At 39.1% G+C, this 27,085-nt stretch overlaps 1 long non-coding RNA gene across 1 annotated transcript in view; it reads right to left on the minus strand.

Moving 5' to 3' along the window:
• LOC123936018 overlaps nucleotides 1-27,085 on the minus strand; it is a 50,911-nt gene continuing 23,826 nt past the window's right edge. The window contains exons 2-3 of the long non-coding RNA XR_006817057.1: nucleotides 1,400-1,471; nucleotides 1-60 (exon numbers count right to left, since the gene is read on the minus strand). This is a non-coding gene — a long non-coding RNA (uncharacterized LOC123936018). The remainder of the gene's footprint in view (nucleotides 61-1,399; nucleotides 1,472-27,085) is intronic.

A 27,085-nucleotide genomic window follows, 5' to 3' on the forward strand; every position in this document is an offset into this window, starting at 1 on the left:
CACGCCTTTTAAAAATTCCTTAGGTACAGCAAGGATACCTTCAATATTTGAGAACAGCATCTACAAATAAATATAATAAGTGCAATAGTGAAGCAGGTCAACAAAAAAAGTCCATGAGAGGATAGTATTCTCTTTGCAAGCTGAAAATTTCAGGGCATGCTTATCCTTTCTACCCACGCAGAGGGCAGAGGACCAATTTTGTCTGGACATCCTTTCTACTCCTACACAGCTCTGGGAACCAGGAACCCATTCCTGGCTCTCAGGAAAAGCCTGAATAACTAAATCCAAGCGTGACAGTCCCCAACCCATTAGTGAGAATGGGCAGCAGGTAACATAGTGCAGGCAGATTTGCTGGCAGGCTTTTGGGGGCAAAGGCTTCTTTGGTCTCTGGAACAGTATCCTGGAATGGACAGCTTCCCCTCTGGAAAGGTTCTGTGTCTGGAAGTGATAGCTTGGACAGCTACAAGGTCATTTTGCAGGGATGAGAAGAGCCAGCCCTGGGGCAAAGCAGATAACCTGGATGAAAGTGAAGAGCTAGACAGAACCTGGCAATCTTATCGACCTCCCTGAGTCACAAGTCCTGAACCTTCTCTTCTGTCTGGAGTCCCCAAATGAGAGCTGATGTGTCTTCAACTTGTTTGAATAATAAGTGTCTATTGCTCGGGAGCAAAAGCACACAAACTAAAATGCTCCCATGGTAAGAGAATTTAAAAGTTCATTTTTAATTTATAAAAAAATAGAAGAGCCTATAAAAATCCTTGGGAATTTTTTTTTTTTTGTAAATAAAACAGCAAATCAGCACCAAAAATAAACATCAATAATAATTTAGGCAGCTTAAATGAATAATAACAGTAGTGCAATTAATTTTCATTTACCTCCTCCCCCTTTACAAAACTCTTCATTATTTTCCTTTCCTGCAGCCTAAAAGGAAAGGCTTATACATGTGTTTCTGAGTTGAAGACATTATGCAGACATTTTCTGCACCACGGAACCACCCAAATCATTTACTCTTTGGTGATCAAAGATTGAAGTCACATTTGTCCACATCTTGCTTCCTAAGCCACCTCAGGCAATGCTCCCACTTAGGGCTCTGTTCCCCCCTGCTCACAGACACTGAGGTTCTTGGTCATGTGTTTGTTTTTCTTCCTCTTTTCCAACTGCCCAAAGGCCTCAGCAAAAAATTGTTCCATGTCTTCTACGCCTCTACGTCCTCATCACTCTGTTTCTTTTCCCAAACCCTCTTTCCCTTTATCTCAGGGTCGTCCACACAAGTGACTGGCACAGAACTTATAGTGGAACTGAGGAGAAGCTCAAGAGCCTAGAGTAACATCCCACAGAAGAAATTTTAACTAAAAGGGAATGTGTGCTTGGGTTGAGGGCAGACTGTGCCTCTTCTCACCTTCACTGTTTCTTCTGTTACATTTTGATCAATTTTTGATGCAGCACACTGGTTCATTCAGTGTAAGAATACCTGCATGAAAAAAAAAACAAAAAAAAAGATATTGTGAAGGCAACATTAGGTTAATAAAATAACAAGGTGTTGATTAGAACTAAATTTTTTATAGGAAACCAGAATTTTAAAACCCAGTAACTCCTGAGAATAATAGCTTAGTTGTAAAAGGTGAAACCCTGGTTCACAGTAGTTTCTCCCTGGGAATATATCCTTCAGAATTTGGGGACAAGGGGCGCCTGGGTGGCTCAGTGGGTTAAGCCGCTGCCTTCGGCTCAGGTCATGATCTCAGGGTCCTGGGATCGAGTCCCGCATCGGGCTCAATGCTCAGCGGCGAGTCTGCTTCTCTCTCTCTTGGGCATCTATCTCTCTACAAACCATTAAAGGAAAATACATGTCACTCTGGGTTACTCAGATAGATGCCTAAAAAGATCACAGGGATACCAAACAGTATGTCAATATCCAGACAATATCCAGAGGAAAAAATCTTGGAATGTTGGTGTTTTTTCATGATTCAGAACCAAAAGGATTTATTACGTCCTATTTGTTGAGAGCCTGTCAATATGTACTCAATTTCCCACGAAAAGATGTTTTATTCTTTCTCAAAACAACTATTATTTCAAAATTAACATCACCAACATCTAGACGAAGATCATTTTTCACCATACAATGATACTTTTTAAACTTCCTTGGCTGAAATTTCTTCAGGATTTGAGGATAATTAAAAAATTATTTAGTGTCTTCTGTTTGACCTCAATGTGTTAAAAGGCAGCATGACAGAATTGTGCTCTTCAGGACTTCTCAGGGGCAAGAATTCATGAAGGATCAGCATGTAATCAGTAATCTAACCACATACAAGGCACAAGATTTCAAGGATGGTTAATAGGTGGTTAGAGAGCCACTAGTGAAAATGGACAGAGGATGAAGGAAAAACCAAAACCATGATCAATGGAATCTCGGAGATGCATAAAATGGAAAGGAGAGTAAGAATCAGAATACTTATTAAGTGATTTCAAAGCATACCAAGCTTTTCTGAAGTGTGTTTTTTGCCAATTTTTGTTATTTTGTTAAGTTTTTGGTTTTCTCTTGTGTGTTTTTGTGATTTCAATTCCTACATCTCATCCTCACCGCTCAGCCCATGAAAGTAGATTAATAATAGCCATCTTTCTTGGATATTTAACTTCCATTGACTTAAGGCAGTGAGTTAAGTCTAAAGCGGAGATAGAAAGCAGTAGAGGTATTTTGAACGTAACACAATTGGTTAAAATATTGTTTCAACTGCTACCCTTTAAGGAAATAAAAACATTTACATAAAAATCAATCATTACAGTCCCTCTTCAAATGCTAGGGAAAAAAAAAATCAACCCAGGTTCCACATTCCTGAATGGTAGCAATAGCCTGGAGCAAAAGCAACCACAAGTTAGTTCCCTTCACCCACTGCAGTCATCACTATTCCCTGTTAGCCCCAGACCAAAACTGAACGGCAATTGTTTTTTATTCTCAACACTAATATTGTCATCTAATTTATATAAAATTCATTTTACTGATTTTTGTGACTTAGAAATCTCTGTAGCCCTTTAAATTTTCAGCACATAATCTTGAGGTTTTGTCAAGGCCCTGTTACCTTTTATAAAGCTTTCTTTAATAGTAATCATTCTGTTAGGGTCCGGGATCAAAGGACAAAAACCAACACAAAGTGAAAGTCAAGCAAAGCTTTACTTCCACCAAGCATCGAAAATCAAACCAACCAGTGGGGGCCCTACTTACAAAGAGGCGACCACAACAAGGACACCGACTCCGGAGGTTCCCCTTACAGGGCGAGGCGGTTCCCATTACCAGGCGAGGTGAAGCGAGGCCAGGCCAGGCCTCTCCCCTTACCCAGCGAGGCGGCGAGGCGAGGCGAGGCCCAACCGCTCCCCTTACCAGGCGAGGCAAGGCGAGGTGAGGCCAGGCCGCTCCCCTTACCTGGCAAGGCTAGGCGAGCCGAGGCCAGGCTGCTCCTCTTATGAGGCAAGGCTAGGCCAGGCCAGGCCGCTCCCCGGTGAGGCGGCAAGGCAGCGAGGGAGGCGGGGAAGCGAGGCAGCTAGGCCTCTCCCCAGCAAAGGAGGCGGCGAGGCCTCTCCCAGGCGAGGTTCATGACGCTCCGCTCCTGAGGATTACAATGCTCCCGATGATGCTGGTCCCAAGGACCCCATGCTCCCGAGGACTAGCGCACTACCACTACTACCCCAAAGACTATTACTACTCCCCCGCCTCACAGACTAACCTTTATAGAGGTGCTTGAGCCCGGCCTACACACAGGTGGCCAATGAGAATGCAACACACAAGGAAAACTGCACAGTCACCCTGGGTCAGCAATAGGGGTGGCCAATTGAATCCCAATTCACCACAGCAAATATATGTGCACCACACTGATTGGATGTCTCCATCCAACCTGGCCCGCCCCCATATCCGGGGCCTGCAAGCAAGTTCCTCTGGGAGGGGCAGGGTCAACCCAAGCCCACAAGGAAATGGCGCTCTCTGGCCAACCAGGCCCTTACAATTCCGCACTTCTATTTGATTTTATTTTCAAAGTTTGCTTATTTTTAGTAATCACTACACCCAACATGGGGCTTGAACTCAGCATCCTGAGATCAAGTCGCATGGTCCCCTGACTGAGCCCTAGAGTTCTAAGTTTTAAAATGGCACTTGGTCTTAAAGTATTAAGAGTGAAAAATTCCCCCAATGAGAAGAGAAAAAGCTTGAAGAAAAAGCACGAAGTAAACTGGAGCCTATTGACTTAACGTCTGTTTTTCCAAAGCATTAACAATTATATTAGATGTTAATTCTAACATAAAGTTTACATTTTTTTTTCAGATGGGCCTGTCATTTTACTTTATCAGCCTGTGTGAGTTCTGTCCATACCAAGATCATGAAGCACATCACTGAAATCAAAGCCATAGTGTGGCCTTACTCCACATACATTGTTCAACTTTTCTTAGTACTTTGTGCTCTAAGTCCTCTCAAGGATGATAGATGGGCTGCAGTCTCTATAAACACCTTACAGTTTGGTCTTGAATTAATTTTTTCTACCTTCTTTGCATTTGTTAGTTTTTAAATTTCTGAAATGTGTAGAAAATATGACTGAAGAGACTCGGCCAACTAAGCCACCCAAACATCCCAAAGTACTATTATTATTAACCTAATTTAATGTGTGAGGAAACCAAGGCTCAGAGCCTTGGCTGCATTCCCTGCCTATGAGACATCCTGTATCTGCATAGGTGTGTGGTAGGTGTTTATAGGTGTGTTGAGGAGGATTAGCTCTGAGGGGTTTCAAAAAAGCAGACTATAAACATTGGGCACTTCTTAATCTTATTTATTTAGTTGGTTTTTTCCTGAAGTTTGGTGTATCACTGACCATTCCGGAAAAAGACATCACCCAAAACAATATAAGGAACACAAGATCATCATGAATCAAATGATACTTGGAATATATAAGCCAAGAGAAATTTATTGCCAAAAGTCACTTTATTAAAAAAATATTTAATAGTTTAAAATAAAGTAAAATGACAGGCCAATCTGAAAAAAGTTCTACAGAAAAGTCAGGTACAGAAAAGAAGACTAATATCCTTGGAGCTGCCTTAGCTCTTCTGAATGCTATCAACTCTTTATAGCACCAAGAGAACCATTAAACAAATGTGGTGCATTAGGCGAGATTATAGAACAAAAATTAAAATCTATTCCTTTATGTATTACAAGTCATAATATTTGTAAAAGAGCTCAAAGTCAGATGAAAATAATGAACCTTTCATTACATTCTGAATTAATAACAAAAAAGGGTATTTCCAATATCTCAGAATTTTGGGTGCCATTTAATAAGATAAAAGTATGTTTCCGGTGTTGGTGATCGATATGGGATAAAATGAATTTCCAAGGGCCATTCATAAGCTTATACGAACATACTTGTGAAAATGTTTCCTCAATAAAATGTCGGCTCAATTAACTTATTTTTAATATTGCACAAATATTTAGTCAGAGATGCCAGGAGACTATTGTGGTTCTAATATAATACTTCACATTGTGCTGCTCAGGAATTCACAGTGATATCAGATAACTTAAAAAACATAGCACAATGAAAGAAAAGGCTAAGCAGGAAGTACAAAGCACACTATATAGATTATATTCTCAAGCACAAATTTTTCTCTGGCACAGGAAACTGGTCATTTCCCAAATTTAAAGTGCAGAACACTATTCCTGTTTAAGTCGTTATTTGAGAATTCAGTTCCCATGAAAAGGAAATGTAGCTGGGGCGCCTGGGTGGCTCAGTAGGTTAAAGCCTCTGCCTTCAGCTCAGGTCATGATCTCAGGGTCCTAGGATTGAGCCCCACGTTGGGCTCTCTGCTCAGCAGGGAGCCTGCTTCTTCCCTCTCTCTCTGCCTGCCTCTCTGCCTACTTGTGATATCTATCAAATAAATAAAATATTTTAAAAAAAAGAAAGAAAAGAAAAGGAAATGTAGCAGCGATGGAAGGAAAAGTATTTAATGCTGGAAAACAACCCAGAGAAATGACTTGAGGATCCCAACACAAGGATTCATCTCTGCCTGGTATCCAGACCTCTTTTTTTTTTTTTTCACACTCTGTTCTAGCTCACTATAAAAATCCCACAAGGTAGAGAAGAAAGGTTTTTTAAATTTGCTTCATGATACATATATGCTTGAACTAATTTTAAATTTAAATTTAAATTTGTTATTTAGAAATTTCTGTATCTATTTTACCTTTTCTTCAGAACTCCTAAAATTGTTCATTCCTATCCTTAAGATACATATGACTTTTCTACCAACATCCTTTTGCACCTTCTGACTTACCATACGCCCTTCTCTCCTTTCTTCATGTCTAGATATTCAACATACCATCCAATTATCAGTCTGTAGTTCTGTTTCCTTTCCATTTTCATTCTATTTGAACTCTACTTCTAAAAGGAACTAAAGTATAGTAATGTTAACAGTTAGTTTGGGGCTAGTACACTCCAGTGGAACAGAAAAGAGCCCAGAAAACACTCTGAGTAGGAGGGAATTCTGTATCTGAAACCAGTGGTGCTTTTTTTTTTAAATTAATTTACTCATTATAGAGAAAAAGCACACTTGCGAGCATGCACAGGGGAGAGGAGAGAGGAGCAGAGGGAGGAGGAGAGAGAGAATCCTCAAGTTGACTCCATGCTGGCCCACAGCCCCACTGGAGCCCAGTCTTACAACCTTAAGATCATGACCTGAGCCGAAATCAAGAGCCTGAGGCTTAACCAACTGACCCCCCAGATGCCCCATGAAGCACGTGGTACTTTCAATCAGTGGGGAAGGAATGCACAGGTGTTGAGACAACAGACAGTCCAGTTTGCAGACTTTGTCAACTTAAAAAAAAAAAAAAAGAATGTGAAGCGGTTTAAAGTTTGAATTCTGGAGCCAGTCTGCCTGGATTCAAACCCCAGGTCTACCAAATGCTAGATACAAGACATCTCACCAGTACATTTACCTCCCTGATGCAGTCCCAATATCTGTAAAATGAGAATAATATGGTATTTATTCTTATAACCTTCATGCAAAGGTTAAATAAATTAATATTTGTGAAGCAACTATTACATCAAAAACCAATATATCACTGTTAGCTAGAACTACTAATTTTTCCTATTTTATATCACCAAATATACTTGCCAGATATTATTCTCATTAAATACAGTACATTTAATCTCTGATTAATTAATCTCTAAATTAATTTAGATTAATTAGATTAGATTAATTAAATTAGATTAATTAATCTCTAAATTAATCTCTAAATAACAGTACATTTAATCTCTAATTAATTCTTCTTGAAGGTTCAAGAAGAATCAGTTTTTTATACAACATGTGATAATCAATGCACTAACAGCAGGATTAGCATCATATATGTATAAATATGTAAAATATCTTTATTTTGTCTTTAAGCCACTTATAATTTTTATTCATAATTTGCTTTGTAAAAATACATTAACAATCTTTAAAAAGGCAAATATCTGAAAGATTTTGCTTATGCACTCAAGAAATATGAGAAAAAATAACTGAAAATCTGAGATAACAATTATTATCAATAATCCCACTATGTTTCAAAAGCCAAGAGGAAAATGAAATAGGAAATATCATAAATAGTCTGTATACTTCATGAACCAAGTAGGAGCCAGGAAAATACTATTAATGAGTTCATTTCCATAGATATTAGCTTGCAGCTCCATCAACAGCTGAATATTCATGAAGCAAGTTGGATGCAGGTAAACGAGAAAACTTCCCTTACACGAAAACAGCAATTATAACAACAAAAATTTATGCATTTTTTTCTGACCTTGGTTATGTAAAATAACAAAAAAAGGTAATGTCCATTCAAAACTTTATGAATTTTGTTATATAACCACAAAGATGCAAGAGATTTGCTTACTGCTCCAAAACAGCAAACACCCTCTAATACCAGTACTTTCTGTGTTTCAGAACACTTAAATCATCCTAGATCCTCAAGAAGCAGCCTTAGTGGGATGTACATGAAATTGTCCCTAGGCTGAGTGCACATTACTAACATGGTTTAGGGCAATTATTTGCAGAGCTTAGAGCTTGAAAATGCAAACAATATAAAGAACAAACTAAACAGTAAACTAAAATCTAATCAGAACTACACCCAATATTTGGGGGTTTGTCTGGAAGTCCTAAGTGCCCCCAGCAAGAAGACGTCAGGCAGCAATGATATTATTCAGGGAGACGGGAGCATGTGTCCTGCTATCATTGGTCTGAAAGTTACACGTATATACAGATGCTCTTTGATGTGGAGTGGGGAGAAGAGGAGGCGGGAGGAAGGGAAAAGGGCACCTACCGGGGAATAATTTTTATTGTCATGGCCTCTTCCAAATGCAATAGGATTTAGATTTGGACACTAGAGCTGATAAAGAATTGGAATAAAATTCAGAAATGAAGTAGCACGTGACTTTATAGTGCCGAGTCACACTGTAGAGGTGGGTTATCAGCTTGATACTCAGGAATTGGTGTCTTTGCTCATCCCAGTTCCCTGGACCTAAGACAGTAAAACTCATTCCAGACCCTGCTTCCCAGGGTGGAAGAGGCGATACGGTCTGTTTATCGCTTATTGCCTTGTGTTAAGTTTATGGTCCTGAAACACCCGCCATCTCCCAGTGTCCATTTATCACCTTGTTTCGTACTCTGTGCCTGTGTCCTCACCATGCCCTCTCCCTGGAATGCCCTCCTCCACTCCAAATTTAGTCAACTTCTACTCCTCCCTAACAGTGGTTCAGGGTCCTCTTCTGTAGGTAGCCTTGCTCTAATTCTCTAGGTTGGGGTTGGTTCTGCTCTTCTGGTTTCCAGAATGCCCTGTGCACTTTCTCATGATTGTACCTCATGTACTACTTGATTGTATTAAATGTATGCACCCTTCTCCCCCACTAGCTTGAAGCTGATGGGAATAAACACAGTATTTTAACCGCCTTTATACCCAGAACAACAGGCCAGTGCTGTGCACAAAGTAGAAATTCAATGTTTCATAAATGAACAATGGACTGAATGCAAGCTAGATTAAGAAATCTCTGAGACTCTGTTTCTTCATGTGTAAGCAGGGGCCAAAAATAGTATCACCTTATAGAGAAGGAAAAGAGGTAGAGGATGAGAGCAGAGAGTAAGGAGGTAAGGAGACGGCAGAGTATAGGACCTTGTTGACCATTATGAGAACGTCGACGTTTACTCATAGTGCAATGGGGAAGGTTTCCAACTGAGTAGTGACAGGGCTTGGCCTATGTTTTAGATGGACTCTGGTACCTTTCTGATAACAAAAAATGAGATGCAAGCTCAGAAGCAGGAAGATGAGTGATGAAGCTACGGCATCTCTCATTCGGTGAAATGAATTTTGTTAGTACCTCCATAAATATAAATGTTTTTCACATATCCATATGCACACACACACACACACACACACACACACACATAAGTACACCCCATTTCAATTAATAAACACCGATCCAAGTAATCCCATTTTTTATTTCTCAAAATCATTTAAAATGCCAGTTAAGGAATAGATGCATGGCTATTTCTTCTGTTCTCTGTTTCTTTTTCATTTAAATATTCCCTTCTGTTCTGTAGACTGAACTAAGGAAGCCATCAAAAATTACGACTTATAAACTCTGTCAACAATTGCTTTCTTATGTATCACTTCATTAAGTGAAGAATAAATGGGATGTGGCCATACTGGGTTCTTTCTCATTCCAAAGTGATAGAAATGAATGATGAACTCCCTGGGTCAAAAGTCCACACTCGCTGGAATATTTGTTCAGAAATGGGAAATGTTTTATACATTTTCATATATGGATGGTGACTGTTTAAGAAAAATATTAAACATTATTTGAATCAAGAAAATTGCCCAAATACTAAACTAAAAAAGCTAAAATAAGAGTATTTCATATAAATTGGCATTGCCCTTTTCTCAGTGGCAAGAAATATAAACAACTCTGAATTCTCAGTTGGCTAAGTAAAGACAGACATAACTGCTTTGATGCCTATTCACTAAAGAATTAATTAATAAGAACACATATGAATAAAGGGACATGAAATAATTAGCCATTGCCACATGACCAGAAAAAGAAAGGTTACTGAAAAATTAAGGTTACAGAAAAATTAAGGTTACTGTTCAAACATACTATTTCTACCACAGATAGAGAAATAATATTTAATTTATTAATTATATAATAAATAAAGTGTCCATTTTTTTCACCAGTTATATAAATTAATTCAATTAATGTTTCCATAATCCTCTAAGTTTGGGTATAATCTTAGCTGAATTTTAGCAATGGAGAAACTAAGTCTCAAAGAAGTGAAGTAACGTCTCCAAGGTCAAGCAGCCAGGATATGAGGGAGCCTGGAATAAATTCCTGCTTGACTCAGCACCAACTCTCCCATGGCTCACTGGATTATGAGACCCACACTCCCCCACAGGGAAATTAAAATAGTCAGGTCAGGAGACCTCATGCAGAGGCTGAAACAGAAACCAAATAAAGTTCAGTTTCTAAATATGATTTCCAAAGTTCCTAGCCCTGCTTTGGAAAAGGATGGCACTCCCTCATATCTTTGAGCACAGAAATCTTCCACTTAAGGCTACTTGATTTGATTGTAGGGACTTTTTCCTGAAATGAATAAAAAGCACAGAATTTGAGTAAGCTCTTGTATCTGTAACAGAATATTGCTACAGAAGACAATTTTCTGAAAATCCTGTCCTCTTAACCTAATTATAGCATGTAAGTTAAGACCACATTAAAGAGCACAATACAATTGAGTACCTACTTTCAGCTAACGAATTCCATCAGTTGCCAGGGGCAGACCAAAGTCTGCCTGGTTAGCATACTACCCACTAGTTTCACCTACAAAATATAGGAAATGGCCTGTCACCATTTGGGGAATTTAAATACTTAGAGTTACCTTGTTTTCATCCAAAATTATTGTATTACTACTACAGAGAGAAATACAGGAGCTTATAAGGGTTTAGGACATAGGATACATCCCAAACCCTGAAACCCTGAATCAGTCTTCAGACATCCAAAACAATGTACTAATGAATTCAAAACAGCATAAAATCTCCTTTGAAGATGACCAATGGAGTTAATAAAGATAATAATTATCCTAAGCATTCATTCTCCATAAAGCTAACTGTTGCTTTTATGATGTTAAATCTAAGTTTTGCCCGCACCCAGACACCATTAATTAGGGTAATTAATAGGCAAACCACAGACTGGGGAAAAATATCTGTAATACATAAGTATGACAAAGTTTCCTTATGTTGAATATACAAATATTTAAATCAATAATAAAAAAAAAGAAATACTTTACAATTTTTTAACGGGTAAACATTTGAACAGAAAGAAGATACAAAAATGCTAATAAACGCTTAAAAGAGCAGCTTGGGTCATCCGTTATCAGGAACAATCAAATTAAAATGAAAATAAGATACACTAATACCAGGAACTAAAATAATAAAGACTAACGATACCAAGTGTTGGGGAGAATGTGGTTTTATCTAGGACTACAAATGACACTCTAAAAATAAGTTAAAGTGCCAATTCTCAATCATCTTCAGGTGAGCAATTTATATCACAGTCTGTCTGTGATACATAAGCAGTGAAAATAAAAAAATTAAAACCCATAATAAAAGGCTTATTAAGAAAATGTTATGCATTATACTAATTTTAAGGAATCTAAGCATGAAAGGCCATGTAATTCTATTCGGTAGCTTTACAATAACTCTAAACCTTATACTTCCCATTATCTGTAAAACTTTATTATATATCATTATGTATGGAGGGCAATCAACATAAAGAGTGTACTAAGTAAACTGTCTAAAAGAAGAGGAGAAAACTATGGAGCAGGAAGAAGGGAAGAAAAGAAAAAAGATGAAACAATTCTTCCCCTCAAAATATTTAAAATTTAGTTTTAGGATAGAATTATATACCTATCAAATTATATTCAAATTGTATAGATCTCCTTTGCATATACTGTCCTCTAGGGTCTAACCCCTGTGTCCTCTCCAGGCACAGCTCTTACTCTTAATGTATCCTGGATTTTATACGGTCTGACACATAGCACAAGCTCCATACACATGTCATTATCACATACTCATTATCTGGACTTCATGGTGAAGCAGTTCTCCTGAATACTGAGTCAGCAATGGTAGTTACTGATAAAATTCTTAAAGACCAGGATTAAATCTGTTTCCCTGGTTTTCTCGCAGAATCTAGCCCAGAATCTCACGCATAACAGATGCGTAATGAAAACATGTTAAATTCATTGGGTATAACGATTTCATTTCTCCAGTGTTCTTTTTTGAATTCCAATTTTCCAACAACTGCTTAATATATGATTATATGTAAATAACTCAGAGTCATCTGTATTATCTTCTGCAAGTACAGGAAGATATTTCGTTCAAGATTTAAGAGAAACAATTAGTCGACATCAAAAGGCTGTAATCAGTGAAAGAATCTTCTCTCTTCTCTACCAGAAAACTTAGAATAATACATTCAGTGACAATATTAAGGCAACTCCTACTGAATTTTTGTTCTGGTATGTATGCCATGTCGAATAATTGTCAAAGGCAAAAGAGAAGTTTCCTGGGCTGGCTAATGCAGGTTTTTTCCTGTTGCCTGTCAATAGCCACCTGCTTGATGACCCATGCTGCAGGTTTCTGAGATAGTAAGTGTAGTCTACAGCCTTGGGACAGAAGCAAGCATGAGGGGCACCTGGGTGGCTCATTGGGTTAAAGCCTCTGCCTTCAGTTCAGGTCTTGATCCAGGGGTCCTGGGTTAGAGCCCCACATCGGGCTCTCTGCTCAGGGGAGAGCCTGCTTCCCCCTCTCTCTCTGCCTGCCTCTCTGCCTGCTTGGGATCTCTGTCAAATAAATAAAACCTTAGAAAAAAAAAAAAAAAGAAGAGGAAGCAGCAAGCATGATCTGGCTTGCACCAGATGTATGCTTTAACCAGTGGAATCACCCAGGACCAGATGATAGTAGATGAGCAATAATCAGTTTAAAATTATATAAATCATTCCTACAGAACTTCATCTGCCTTTTTAAATATTATCGCTCAGCCATTCCTCGTCTCAAAGTCATACTCTAATTCCAGTCATTTCCCTTCAATCACCAGTGTCATTGATAAGAACTGCAGCCACCATTGCAGTGGTGAAGGAAGGTTTCAATCCATCCTCCAGGGCCTAGATCAAAGCCCACTTCCTTCCAGAAGATTTCCTCCAATCCTTTGGCCCATATTTTTTATTTCTTAATTAGATAACCAATAGAATTACTAGATAAAATACTCAATACGTAGCTACCAAACTGAAGTAGTAATTCTAAATTTTCAAAAAGTTAGACATTAGTATTCTTTCAAAGAAACTAGAATTTTATGTACAAATTGAACATTTCATCTTCAATCATATGATTACAAATGGATGTTACTATCTGGAAAAAGAACACAGTCCAATAAAATGTGCTGTACGGTTAGAAAGTCGAGTTGAAGCATGGCATTAATTTCAGGACCTACCTGTATTTAAAAGAAACAGAATTCTTAAACAGGAGAACACCTATCTCTAAATACTTATAAATTTAGAACAAATTTTAATAATTATTTCCTCATCATTAAAAGAAAAAAATACAGAATATATTGAAATCTGTTTACAAACTTAAGCCAAGGATAATTTTGAACAGTTCAAGTTCTGAAATAAACAATCCATCATCTTCAAAACTTATTTTTTAAAATAAACATTGCAATTTTATTCATAACCTTAGGTTTTGCTAGAGAAATGTATTTATCTGAAGTTTTTCCTTAAGAATATCTAATTACATTGCCCCTGTTTTTCTAAGGTACCAGTTATGACCCCCTACATCTCCTAAAAGAACTCAGTTTGATTCCTCTAATAAGAAGACAGTTCCTATTACGTTCAGATGAATAACTCAAACTCATGGAATCTGAACCGTTGCTATAGAGGCTATGAAAAATAAGCTTTTGACTGTTTCTAAATCAAAGTGCTATAATTCAGGTCCCATGGTTATACTGCCCTTAACAATGACATTTTTTGCAAAACACTGCACTGTTTTAAGAATTTCTAAACTATTGTGCTGTATTAGAACACTAAGGGAGAAATCTATGTCTCAAAAATTGGGGAGGGGAGGCGAACCATAAGAGACTATGTACTCTGAAAAACAACCTGAGGGTTTTGAAGGGTCAGGGGTGGGAGGTTGGGGCAACCTGAGGGTTTTGAAGGGTCAGGGGTGGGAGGTTGGGGGAACAGGTGGTGGGTAATGGGGAGGGCACGTTTTGCATGGAGCACTGGGTGTTGTGCAAAAAGAATGAATACTGTTACACTGAAAAAATAAAATGAAAAAAAAAAAAAGTTGCTTATAACTAATGTTCCTTAACCTTAGGTATTATTTAGAAAGGCTCAATATCTGACCAAATCAGATTTGAAGCAATGTTCCTTAAATTATAAAACACTTTATTTTTCCAAGTTCTTAAATACTTCTCAGACTGTATCTTTGTTGAATGAATAAATACTAAGACAATGTTCATCATACTTCCCAGCTGAGACTCATTAATGCACATGCAGAAAAATGAGAAATTTATACATGAAAATTAAGCAAAACCAGGATATTAAGTTGATGGGGGCAGGTTATATCTTAACACTTGTGTTTATGATATCATGATACCCTCATCTGTGCTGAACCACAGACCACAGAGATGACAAAGAAACTGGAGAGATATCCTTGCTATGACCTTCAGATCAATAAGACATTCCCGTACCTGCAGCTTAGTTTAGTGTCACAAAGAACAGTATATACCAGTTTCAGAAGAGTAACACAAAGAGCTTGTGTAGATCAATGCAGGTCCTGTCTGTGGAAAGCCAAGTCCCTCCCCAAAAGAATCTACATGCTTTCTTTTCACAGAACTTAATGCATTGCTCATATTGTCTTTTCAGTATCTCTGTCCTTGACCAGGGCTTCCCTTAATGAGAACGAAGAACAGTGAAGATTGCATAATTTGTAACAGAGATTTGCTAGTTTAAAAGTTGAGGAAGATTCATATTAAAAATTCCAGATTTGGGGGGCGCCTGGGTGGGTTAAAGCCTCTGCCCTCGGCTCAGGTCATGATCTCAGGGTCCTGGGATTGAGCCCTGCATCGGGCTCTCTACTCAGCCTGGAGCCTGCTTCCCCCTCTCTCTCTGCCTGCTTCTCTGCCTACTTGGGATCTCTATCTGATAAATAAATAAAATCTTTAAATAAATAAATAATTTTAAAAATTAATATTCCAGACTTTTTAGAGTACCTCTTAAAACATTAGATGAGCTAACTATACTTGCTGCCTGGCAGCAATTGGTAGAGCAGAGGGGTGCTGCCCTCCTTGCGCTCCCCAGTCCTCACCACTCCCTAGTGTTTGCCCCTGAGCAGCTTTGGCCATTTTTGTTCCTTGCCTTACTTCATGAGCATTTTATTTAAACCCTTTGGTTTAAGCGTGTGAACTCTGCAGTTAGAATACCTGGATTTAAATCCCAACACTTCCTTCTTGTATGACCCTGGGCATATTACTTTCTTCCCTCTCCCTGCTCTTTTGTTTTCTCCTTGTAAATTTATAATAATTTTCACTACTTTTAGAGTTGTTGGGGAAATTAAAGATAACTTGGACATCAAGTACAGAGCCCAATGAATCCATAAATGCACTTATTATTAAGGAAAACACACAGACACACGAGTGGGGCTAGATTAAACCCCCTCTGCCCCACTGCATTAGGTGTATAGAGCTTAACCTCGGAGGCTTTCAGCCTTAGGCCAAGGGAACACGGGCCACAGCCCCAGTAGCACAATCTGGGTAGGCTGCTGGGGACCTTGAGTGAGGTGGACCCAGGCTGAAACTCAGTGCATTGTATCAGTTATGGCTGCCATTCTCCTCGAAGTCCTAGGACTGTTCTTATACCTAGCTACACTTTACAGCCACCTGGGGAGAGTTTCAAAACTAAAGAAAACAATGCCCAAGCCCTACACCAAACCAAGCAAGTCAGATCTATTGAAGTAGATCTATATGTATCTTTAAAGCTCCTAGGTGATTCTAACGTACAGACAGGCTTGAGAACCACTGTTCCATGACACAGAGAGCACCAGCCCTCCCCAGCCATGTCTAGGACTCTCGAAAGATCCAACAAAGGGGTTCGCATTTTTAAAAATGAGCAGCTTAAGAAGCATTAAAATACAGAAATTACTGATTCATCTGGCAGACAATATTCATTTTGTAAACATGTCTGCATTATGGATTAAGTGATTTACATTTTTTTAAAAATAGGAAGATCACTGTTTACAAATGTGGTATTTCTTCAAGTGTATCCCCACACAAGTGATTTTAAATGCCTGTTTTAAGTGCATTCCACAGACTGAGGGACAATAATTTTGAGTCTTTGGAAGGTGACTGAATTTAGCAATACCACAGTAATTAATTAAAGGTTGACATATAAAGCTAGTTTTACTTAATAGTGAGACAACTTAAATTTTTATAATGAAGTCATAGCTTTCTACTTAAAAATAACAAAATCATCAATAATTTTGCAGGAAATATAGAGCAACATTATTAAAATGTTGCTAATATATGTGTAAGTTCTATGCTAATTTGGCTAAACAGTTTAAATGCTTATCAAACTACATGTATAGAAAATAAAATATTAGTATTATTCTTTAGAAGTCTTTAATTAGATCTGGAAATTTTTAATTATTAAAATATCTAAGATTTAGATGTTTTTAAAATACATTTAAAGATCATTCTTAGGCAAAATTTAGGTAGAGGGATAACTAATTTGGGGAAAACTCTATTTTGAGGAAATCTGATATTCTTTGTGGTCGCTAAATTAGGATGCCATGTATATTTAAATGTAAATTTAGATGTGCCCCACTTATTTTAGCATGAATCTTTTAAATCAAATATTAACACTTTTGAATTTCTTTTTCTGTATCTCATGTACTAATTTCCTTCTCCTTTCCCCCAAACAAGGTCACAAACCCAGATCTCTACAGGATAGGGAAATCACAGCAAACAGCAAAGTATGGGCGACGAGTCAGGTCCCCAGGCAGAGGCCACAAAACAGCAGTCCGGAAATCCGGTCCATACACATGATTGGTTTGCTTGTTCTGCATTTCAAAAATTTGGAAAACTCAGATAAAAATCCAGAATCCCAGCTTACTCTGGAAAAGCAGGAGCTTCTGGAACATTGGGGTCCCAGTCTTCAGCAGCAGTTGACTGGACGTGAGTATCGCTGCCCCTTTGGATGGGGCACAGGCTCCCTCCACCTGACCAGTTATCACCACCTGCTTGTTATGTATGCATTGCTTGCTTTACCTTGGGAAGCTTCTGAGTTTCCAACAAAAGGATAAACTAATCAAGTAAGAGACCCCTAACTTGGGCCCAAGGCTCCACAACTAAGTGGGGGGGGACTAGAAGACAAAAAAAATGAGTGGCGGGCAACAACCCTGGGAAAGAAAGAAGACACGCAAAGTCTCCTATATATATATATATATTTTGGGGAGTCAGGAAATGGTGTGGTTCAATGGAAAGAGAAGAGGGGGGAACACCTGTGCTTGAATCATGGGCTCTCCCACTATCACTGGTGGGACCTTGGGTGGAGCTCGTTCTCTGTGGATAATGGGGCTACCAATTTCTCTCTCAGTAAAGAGTCCCTAGGGTGATGAGGAGTGCACCGTGTCACGCACATTCAGGGCTTAGGAGGCTTAAGGAGTGGTAGGCGAAAGAACATGGGATTTGGTAGCAAAATCTGGCTTTGAATCCCAGCTGCACTCCGTCATCTCCATGAGCTTCAGTTTCCTCCTTGGAGGCAACATTCCTGGAGTAATGACAGAAGGGTTGCCAGGAGAATGTCTGCTATGGAGTGGATTGACTTTCACCAAACCTCTATCATCAGCAGCCCTACTGCTTTGATTCTAGTCCTCGTCCCACTGCAGGGGCAAGTGGAGGAGTGCTGGCTAGAACTGAGGCCAGGCAGATGCTAGGTGGCTGTGCACTCTGTAGCATTTCATAAATGAAAAGAATGGGAAGAGAGACAATCCAAAAACTGTATGACTAGAAGGCAGAAGTGTTCAAATATTTTCTGTGGTATCAGAATGAGGCATCCATGATGTGTGGAGGCAAAAGGTGAACAGGAAGATGGAGGGTGGTCATTCAAATGGAAAAAGTATCTTTGAGTACCTGCTATTCTGCCTTATGGGACAGCAAAGACATTGGGTATATTTATGTACGTGGGAGTAGCCACATGTATACACACACACACACACACACACACACACACACACACACACACAATTTCTGGTCCTCCAAAATTCCCAATGAAAAAGACAGACACATTCAAATACCTAATATGAGGCTTGCCTTAGTAAGAACAGTCTAGAAAGAAGGATGATCAGAGTAGGGAAGGAAGAAGTCAAATGCAGGTGGGGAGATCCTAGACAGATGCTTAGAAAAGGTGGAGTCTGAACATCACAGACTGAGAAGGGTTTCCAAAACGAGGAAGAAATGGGGTATCGGGTATCTCGAAAAGGCAATGATCGAAAAGGCCAGACCCAAGGTTAGCAGCTACCAGATCTATGTGGGAACAGTCAGTCCAGTGCACGAGATGGGGGCTTGGGGGAACAAGGCAGGAGATGAACTTGAAATATACCTGGAGAGGAACTCTCAGTCTGCGACTTCATTCTGGACACATTCAGTAACTGAACCTTTGCTCCCAATGCACACAGCTTGCCTCAGAGATAACCTCAGAATCCCTGCAGAAGTATGGCAGGTTGGAAAGAAATAATAAATATCTTAAAGGTGCCCAGCCAGGTCAGAGAAAAAGAATCCGGCTTTATGATGTCAATAGAGGCTCTGAATTGATCTATTTAGCATTGCTAGCTAACGGTCTCTCTAGCTTATGTTCTGGGAAATGTTGACCAGCTTTACATAGTTCTAGAAAGATGAAGATATTGATAATAAAAGGAGAGCAAACAAAAACACATCAGAAATGAGTGATTCTATTCATCTTTAACTTTGGTTTCAGTGACTTCTAAACTCTGACACATTATCTCTATTCCCCTGACCAGAGCTAGAAAGGTCACAGGGTCACTTGAATTTCCCAGCCTTGCTGTTCTTCTTGGACCCCAGATTGCTGGCACCGTGTTCCAGAATTTCCTAAGGTGCCAGGAACGCAAGCTGGTGCCAGGGATGCAAAGTCAAACCCCTGCCTTTGGAAGGTTACAGAAGGAGAGAAGTAATATAAATGGAAATCAATAGCTTAAACCCAGTGAGATAAATCAATGCTCCATGAAGTGTTACAGAGAGTTCAGAGACCAAGCCAACTATTGCATCTACATGCTCCCCGCATGCTCAGGCAGTACAGTGTCCTGACAAAGAGCAGAAGCTCAACTCTAAGACGAGGTTCAAATCCCAGCTATGCCACTTAGCTGGGTGATTCCGGGGCAATCACTTCATCTCTCTGTGCCTCAATATCCCAACCGTAAAAAAGGCAGAATAAGAGCACTTACCTCATGGGATTACTGTGAGAATTAAAAGAATTTACACACATGGTGCACTTAATACTGTGCGTTGCACACTAAAATATTTTCATTAGTATAACCTGATTAGCCCAAAAGAGAGCCTAGAAAAATGTTAATCTTTCCTGCATTTCTCCTGTCTCCAGCCAAAAGAAGCATTATGAAAATGAACTTTTTTCTCAATACACATTTGCCAACTAAGTGAAATTAACCTTGAACTTCCATCTCCCAAGTGACAGCTGCCTGAGATCTTTCCACCACTACATGAGTCTTCTTACTCATCAAGCTTCCTGAAAGCCTCCAGCAGAGCTGTTCCCTGCTAGAAACCTCATGGTCCTGATAACAGAATTAAAGAGACATCATTCTGGATATTTCTGGTGGGAAGCACTGGTTGTATGCAAGGTTGGAGCAGCTCCACACCCCAGATAATTTGTGGACCTTAGCCAAGCCCAAATGCCCTGTCCGGACATGGCACTCAAATTGCCTCTAATGGCCTAGCTGCTCCTCTCCCTTCCAAATGTTTGGTCATGCCAGGGAAGAGAGATTCCTTCCCGATTCCCCTTTAACCCCCTACACTAAGCACCCTCCCCAGGATTCTCTGCCTCTGGTTTCGGGACTCTCAGGCTTCATGGCTTAGCAGTGAGAGGCCTGCTATTCCAGACTAAAAAGTTGTTTTCCCATCCTTGAAAAGAAAGAAAAATAAGTTTTGTCAGCGCACAAGTAGCTGCTCTGATCTTGGCATTTAGATCCAAAGTGGTACCTTCTCAATAACTCATCAGGTTTTTAAAAATATAACTTGGGGGTGGTGCCTGGATGGCTCAGTTGGTTAAGCAACTGCCTTTGGCTCAGGTCATGATCCCAGAATCCTGGGTCGAGTCCAGCATCTGGCTCTCAGCTCCATAGGGAGTCTACTTCTCCCTCTAACATTCTCCTCTCTCATGCTCTCTCTCACTGTCTCTCTCTCAAATAAATAAATACCTTTAAAAAAAAAGATAACTTGGTAATATCCATCACAAATGTGTCAGCATCAATGGTCAGCAGAATCTGAAAACTGTGTGTGTTCAAATTAAAGCAAACATGGCCAGTGGAATTAATATTTACAACATAATGTCCAAAAATTAGAAATAACAATCCTTAAACAGAAGAGAAAAATCAAATTTCCCACGATGGTACTTCTTTACCAAAATCATCCCCTTTATTCTCATCCCTTTAAATAAAAATCTGTTAATTAGCTTGGCAGCAAAGCTGACCAAATGCTGATGAGTGTTCAGGATGCTATCGTGTTTGGCTTTGAAAACAAGTCATGATTAGGAAATCAACATGGGAACCAAACAAAACCAAACAAAAAAACTTCTGCATTGAAGCAGCGGCACAAATTTAGCCTGAAAGCTGCTGTGTGTGGGGACCTGTGTGACTGGGCTCCATGCCCACCAGTTACTAGTCAAGGAAAGGCTAGGCGGTGGGGCCCCTCCCGCTCGCAGCCCTTGGTTTCCTCCTTGCCCCGCAGTGCAGCGAGGGACCTTCAGCATTTCCTCTTCTGGGATGGCTGGGAATTGACTGTTTTTATGAAATGAACATGACCTAGAAAAGCATTCAGCATGATCCGCTTGTGTACTTCAAAGAGTCCTTAGCTGTACTTCCCATCACAAAGTGTTTGAGCTCCTGTTTATTAAAGCACAGCTTGAACCAGAGGACGCGTCAGTCTTCCAGGTGAACAGCAACAGATCTTTGGCACGGAATCACCACAACTCTCGGCTTGCATTTTTACATGGGAAGTCAGAAGATTAATTTCTTATAAACTACCAGAAGTAGTTAAATAAATGCAAACTGGCAGGAATGATTGTATTCAATCAGGCATACACTAATAAAACTACACATATGCAGATATGTATCTATATCTATCAGAATCACACAAGAACACCATGCTCTGGACCAAAGTCCAAACGAAATCTTGAAATTCAATACTACCACCACATACTGTTGTAAAATGCTTTGCTGTTCAGTCAAAAAAAAAAAATTGTCCAATGATTTTATTAAAAATGATGTGCCTGACACTGAGCTAGCTTCTGAGGAACCAATGATAAGTCAATAATGACTTCATGGGTTGATGATTCAGTAGAGGACACTGATATATATAAAAATATTTGCATCACAGTGTGTTCCATATAAATTTGTTTTCAAGGTTCAGAAGTAGATGGAGTATCAGATCTTTCTGAGCATGTAAAGGGTAACATGGAAAGGCTTTACTAAGAGACTGATGTTTTAGAGGAGGGTTCTAAAGCAATGGATAGAGAAGAAGAACTCTTAAGACAGTGGAACAGCAGGGGTGCTTGAGTGGCTCAGCTAGTTAAGCATCTGCCTTCAGCTCAGGCCATGATCTCAGGGTCCTGGGATCAAGTCCTGCATTGGGCTCCCTGCTTAGCTGAAAGCCTGCTTCTCCCCTTCTCTCTGCCCCTCCTCCCCCCATTCATGTGTATGCTTTCTGTCAAATAAATAAATAAAATCTTTTTTAAAAATAGGGAGAACAGCAGGAACAGGAATAAAGGCATGATGACACACATTCCCAAAGCAGGACAGAGCACAGAGGTACACTGATGTACTACTTCACAAATATTAACTCAATCCTCATAACAATCCTATGACTTAGGCACTAACATAATCCCCATCTTACAGTTGTGGAAGTTGAAGGAAATAAAATTTGGATGTAGAGCCCACATCCCTAATAACTACAATAACATTTAAGGGGTTATCAAAGAGTGAATAACACAACAAAAAACGACCTATATTTCTGAGCATAAAATCCAAGGGGTCTGGCAGAAGGGAAAGGACAGGGAAAGACTGCTGCTAGAAATCTGTTGGGGGGAGGGGGAGATCTCAGAAGGACCCTGAGGCCAACTTCACTGCTTGAAACTCCTGTGGCATTCTAGGTCCATGAACATGGTCAGCTCTGTGCATAGAACGTTCATGATCACGAAGGGTGGGGGCTTACCTGAGTCCAGAATGGTGGCAGGCACCTCGATGAGGAACCTAGTACAATAACTCAGGTATAAGAATTTAAACGAAGTGACAGTGAAGATGGAGAGGTGGAAGGTATTGCAATGCGTGTGCACATTCGAGCATCACTGCACCAGCATGGCTGGGTGATGAAGGGGGGCATACACATCCACACATCTGTGCAACTGAGTCAGTTAAAGGGAGCATTTAGTCTTTTTGCATGAAAGCCATTTGAAGCCAGAGTGAAATAAAGTTTCTTTCCTCCCCCACTGATTCATAATCATTGGTATGCAGATACCAGATTCAGGATCTATTTTCATTAAAGTAATGTTTGTTTTTAAAGAAGTACACAAACTTAAAATTTTAGGAATTAGCCTATCTGCTTTAAAAAAACAAACTCTATGGTCTACAGAAAGCAAATGTTCTGTGGATGCCTTTCAGTATTGTCTAAAGGGGTCAGTAAAAAAAAAAAAAAGGATAAAAATGAAAACTTAATAATGCGGCTCAATTCAAATAAAGACTGGAGTACCTGCATACCAGAACTGAGGTATTCCAAGAAATACCACAGAGGAGATGCTAAAGGCCAGGCCAAAACTGAGCTTCAGGTTCTTTGGAGAGTACACAAGTAACCATGATATAAATCAGGAAATAATAAGCAAGTAAGAACATTCAGGGTCGGGGGTGGGGGGTGTGTGCAGGGGTGGGCAGTTAAAGGAAAACATAATCCCATTCCAGTTTGAGGACTGGAAAAATTTTATAAAGTAAGTAGCATTTTGGATTGGTGTTGAGAGGTTGTTAACCTTAAGAATATATAACTCCAATACTGTACACCGTTCTTATACATAAATATACGAGACTACTCATGTAATCATCAACTGCTACCTGGCTCTCTCCCAAACTCCCAAGTGGAACAATATATTTTTATTTTATATATATATATAAAATATAATATGGTAATATTATATTTAATATATATATTCCCCCCCGTAAAGAATGAAGATTCTAATATTTTTTCATATTTCTTTAGCTGTGACATTCCCCCAACCCACTGCAACTCAGGGAAAACAACATGAGCTTTGGAGCCATAGTAAAAATTAAAGTATGATAGCAAACTTGTATTAAGCATCTACTATGTACTAAGCATATTTAACTCTCATCTATGTGGCAGCCACTCTTACTATCCACACTTTTCGATGGGGGAACGGAGGCATGGAGACAACGTAAGTCTCCAAAGTGACACAGCTGGCAAATGTTGGAGTTGGAATCAATCTAGTCAATCCTTTCTTTGTTCATTGATAAAAGAAGGGATATTTAATAAACTCCACCACCCAAGTCTGTTGTGATGACTAAGTCAGACAGTGTGTATAAAGTACCCAGCTGAGAATTGGGCACTAGCAAGCATTCATTTCCTAATGGCTATAATTGTTATTTCATCTCAATTTAGCAACTAGGTCATTTCCCACCAGTCAGATCTCCAATGAAAGCTCGCACACAGCCCTACCACATGCCCAGGGCTCGCTGGCATCAGGGCTCCTAAATGCATCCAGCTGAGGCCATCTGGTTTACATACATCTTAAGGCTATCAAGAGTGTCATATTTTACATTTTCAGACATCTTCCAATGACACTCAAGGTCATTAGTCAAAATGCCTACAAATCACAGCAATACTGACAAGTTGGCACCCATCACAGCTTGAACACTTCCAATACACAGAGAACCCATTATCTTGGAGGTATTTCTTCCAAAGTTGTTTATTTCCCTATTGTCAATGAAAGTCATAAGAAAGATCATAGAACTAAATTCTTCATAGAACTAAATCTACTCCTCGGACTTCCAGTTAGTGGTTGTTGCCTTCACTGTAGACAATTCTTGCTTTTGACTGTCTTGTCTCCTTTATTCCATGGGAGGATTGATCAGCTTCAGGTCCGTTGTCTCTTTTGCCTGCAATATTCTTCCCAGACCGTTCACCACCCTGGTTACCTCCCCAGCCATTCTCTTCTCTGTAATTATCTCTAAAAATATGGCCTCCAGGACAAAGGGAAATGGAGGTGATGCCTCCATCCAGTGTCACCTGTCTTCACCAACATCGTCCTGGTAAGACCACATTTACTTTCCCAACAGTCTTCTAATAATACTGTTCCCCTCTTTTAGGGGCTTGTTTAAAACACAGAACATCTCTTTCCCAGTAATTGTAGAAGTGCAGAAATTTGGATTTATGCCTTTAAACTTTACTTTCTCACTCTCAGGCCAGCCCATCTCCCTATCATAATCACTCTGTTGCCTATTTCTGCTATCAACCACATTAGTGTCTACCTAATTCCATCCAGTTGCCCTCTGGGGTTTCACCCAGGTTGATGAAGGAAGATGAAGAAATAAAGAAAACCATGCCCGGTGCTCAAAGGCACTCTAATGGAGGCTTCCTTCCTTCTTATCTGTAGCATCTCTACTTTGGGAATGACCACTGATTACTTACTGCTCTGAGACTATGCTGGGGTTTTACTCCCATTTGTCCTTTTTACACTTTTTTAGAAAACTCAATCCTATTTTCTTTGCTGATCAAAAAGCCTACTTTTTATTCAATTCCTGCCAATTGTACCAAGGGTTACCAGTTCCCATATTACTGTTCTGTTCCAAGATAAAAAAGAGGAGGTCATTCTGGGGGAAGGCTGTGCTTTTCATGTCTGGCAGTGGAAAAGGTAACCTTCTTCATCTCAAGTCTTCCCCCTCTTCTTTATCCCAGTGTGCTTTAAGCTCTAAGAAAACCGCACTTATCATTGTTTCTTGAATATGCCAAACCTCTCTCATATCTGTGCCTCTGTATTACACTACTCTCTTTGCACAGAAGATCTTTCCTTCCACTTTTTTGCTCAAATTACTATACATTCTTCATGTCTCCCTTCCAATGTTATCTGCTGTGTACAACTTCCTGGACTCCCTTAAGCAGAACGAGTTGCTCTGATCCTACTTTCCTCAGGTTTACTGATATTATATTGTATCCGTCTATATAGCTGGTATTCCCAGTACACTTGATCTCCTCCAGGGAAGAGCCAAGTCTCTGAAAATGGGAGGCCCACAGTAATGTTTACCTCACAAAAAACACTCAGTAAATGTTTGAATAAATAGATGAATGGGAAGATGCAAAAGACATCACGGTATTCAAAAAAAAAAAAATACTAGGAATTAAAGGAACAAGGATAAACCAAGATAGAAAATGCATGGCATTTGTTCATAAACACGGATATTTTAAGCTTGGTAGTTGAAAAGATTCTTTAATCTTTTTATATATCCTTCAGATTCTTTAGAGTTAACAACAACAAACCACAAACTATAAACCATCTGAAACTAATTTAAACCTCCATGTCACTCATTTTTTTTTGTTCAAGAGTTACACTTTACCAAAAAAGAAAAAAAAAAGTCTGGTATATCAGAGTCAAACTTTTCCATATGGTATTGGCACTTAAAGTAAATTTGCTGGAATGGAAAGTAATCAGACCTGGCCTATTTGGAATAGTTTTATCATTGTAATTTTTAAAATAAATAATCCAGGTGTTATGACAAAGAGGCAAAAAACAAGAAAATTCCTCAAGTTGATTAGCTGTGAAGGAAAAAATGTTGTACTTTTAGTACCCATTAATTTATACTATAATAAATGATATGATGCAGCTCTAAAACATAGCTCATCAAATAGAAAATATGTACTCTAACGCTCTTCTCAAGTTACACACACTGATAATTTATAAGCTCTATCCTAACAAGTGATTTATTGAAGCTTAGAACCCTAAGGTATGATAATAGTACACAGAAACTTCAGTTGTTTATTACTACCCTTTCTTTTATCATAATGAGAAAAGTGATTTTCTTTCTCATGTTATTTGTAAAGCAATAAACAATAGCTCTGGGGAGATGAAATATTTTCCAACAAACTGCTATTTATTCAACAGGAATGTCTAATTAAAAAGATATTCCCTATTTTTTGTCCTTAATGACTGGAGTACAAACTCCATGATTAATTTAGAACTTTTTTTGAGAAGCCAAGCAGATGTGCTTTAAAATTTCTAAATGAACAATCAATGTATATTTCTTGAATAATTAAACTATAAACTCTGCTTGGTAGGCATTATGATAAGAAAGAGAAACACATACACCCTAGTCATTACACTCTAAAATGGCATATAGGCTACTTGTAGACACAAAACTAATGCAATGCAAAATAGCCATAAAACAATTCAAAACCACCCAACAGAAAGGGGTACCTACTTTTATCAAAGACATTTATAAGACTGCTAACCGCAAAACTAGCCATATTAGTCAACAAGAGGAAACTACTCCAACCTCCATCAAGAGTAGAATGGATAAATTGTGATACACTCACAGAATGGGATACAGTATAGCAATTTAAAAACTACAGGTAAATTGCACAAACAGTGGTATGCGAAAAATAGGACACACAAAACAGCTGACCTTTAACATGAGTTTAAGTGCATGGCTCTCCTTACAGGTACATTTTTACACTATAGTACAGTGACTGTGTTTTCA

Source organism: Meles meles, unplaced genomic scaffold, assembly GCF_922984935.1.
Source record: "Meles meles unplaced genomic scaffold, mMelMel3.1 paternal haplotype, whole genome shotgun sequence".
In the NCBI taxonomy this organism is placed as follows: domain Eukaryota; kingdom Metazoa; phylum Chordata; class Mammalia; order Carnivora; family Mustelidae; genus Meles; species Meles meles.